Genomic DNA, 1,862 nt, shown 5'->3' with positions numbered 1-1,862 from the left:
AAAGACCTGAGAACATTTTCCGTTTGAAAATTAATAATTTCACAAAACCTTATGTTGTTTTTAAATCACATTGATCACGAGCTACGCATATATATCATCTACCATGATGGCTGATGTTAAATTTGTCATCCATATCCTGAAAGCATATATACACTAGCAATGAACCAGCACTGCAAATGTTACTTGTATCCTGCAGTACATGATGATTAAGGGATTTAGGAGCTAGCCTCTCTAACTCAGTCACATCAAAACCTAATCTTTATCCCAACTCTATTTGCAAACTTGGCTGGATAAAAGAACTGCAAGTTGTAGGTCAGGTCACCAGCATCCATCAAAGAAGCCATCAACTAGTTTTCATACATATACCAAAAGCCACAAGTAGTCACCAGCAGCTACTCCTCTACATGAACAAAAGTTTCATGATGTATTACAGGTATATCTTCTTACACATAAATAAGACGATTCAATACTACAACAGCAACTTGAGAATGTATCTAAGTGCACTACAGAATATAGCATTTTATTTTTGAAACATAGTTAGTTCAAACAAAAATTCTAATGAAGACATTGCCATAAACATTGCATAGCAGATGTCTGTGAGAATGTGCTGTAACTGCACACCAACTACTGAAGTTTAAGCTGCTCAACACACTAACAGCATTGCACCTACATAAGAGACGACTGTTTCTGTGGAAAAAAAACCAACAAAAAACAAAGAGATTGACTGTAAAGTTTTCTAGAAAGTCATTGTGTGTTCCATGCATATCTGAAACCTTACACTAAAATTTAACCCCAAACAAGCAATTAGTAACAGAAGATTTGTAAAGCCTAAAATATTGTAATGCCCCAAAAGGGAAAACAACAAAACTCTCCCTCCGCCCACCTTTCTTTCTCTGAACTATCACCTACTTTTATGAGCTAACCATCCCCACGAAATAATGTAACACCACTAGAACGCAAAACCCTGAAAATTGACTTCCCAAGGCCTGTTCCAACCTGAGATAACTCATGCTACGACAGAGATCCTTATTTCCCTAGTGTATTTAGACCAAGCCATTGGGAAGCTGGATACACACAACACTGTCAGTTATGGCTAAAGGTCTGTGTAAGGAAAATGTCTCTGACAGTTCTCTAAACAGTCTATTACCACTTTGTCACAACCACTAGAGACTGATGCAAACCTTTCAAGAATTCAAGATTGATAAAATAATCTGCAAGTCAGAGCAGACTTTTCCTTCCCCCATTTCTAAATGAAAGAGAGAGGGGCTATTCAAAAATACTTAAGCAAACAAACCAGATTACACTTTTTGATCTTTTAGTTGTATCTAATAAACGCTAGTATGGCCACCAAGGTGCTAAGATGTCTTTTGGACAACAAATGAAGGTGGCATCACATAAAGAACGTTTAAATTGCATCCAACTGCTAAACAATGTCTCTTTCTTGTTATCTCCTGCTGTTGGATCAACACATACAACAAAAAGATGATGTTAAGAATCACTTTTTATGGCATCCCATGGGTTTACAGGAAATTACACAACAGTTCAACAGATAGCTTAGATTTCTTCAGAAGTATTGAAGAAAGGATTAAATGTACTAAGCAGTCAGAGTACTGTAACTTAAGTCTATTTCAAGGCACCTTAGAAAGTTTTGAAAAAGCTGACTGCTTTACACTGAGTATACAAAACAAGTGGTACCCCAAAGCTATAATCATTATTTACAACTTCAACTCTTATTTTGCACTGAAAAAGAAACAATATATGGGGAGGAAAAATATTTGACAGCACACACACAAACCCAAAGCTGACAGGAGAGTAAGTCAGCATTCACAACTCACTTCCTTTTAAAATTTTGAAGCCATGCT

At 36.4% G+C, this 1,862-nt stretch overlaps 1 protein-coding gene across 1 annotated transcript in view; it reads right to left on the bottom strand.

The window, feature by feature from the left end:
• LOC104531303 (glycogen synthase kinase-3 beta-like) overlaps nt 1-1,862 on the bottom strand; it is a gene marked incomplete at its 5' end in the record, with an annotated part of 26,594 nt that overhangs the window by 12,726 nt on the left and 12,006 nt on the right. The gene's annotated exons all lie outside the window — the stretch shown is intronic.

Source organism: Antrostomus carolinensis, unplaced genomic scaffold (assembly GCF_000700745.2).
Source record: "Antrostomus carolinensis isolate BGI_N321 unplaced genomic scaffold, ASM70074v2 scaffold4909, whole genome shotgun sequence".
Classification (NCBI taxonomy): Eukaryota; Metazoa; Chordata; class Aves; order Caprimulgiformes; family Caprimulgidae; genus Antrostomus; species Antrostomus carolinensis.
Note: the sequence above shows the minus strand (reverse complement) of the source record. Positions and strands in the feature narration are given on the sequence as shown.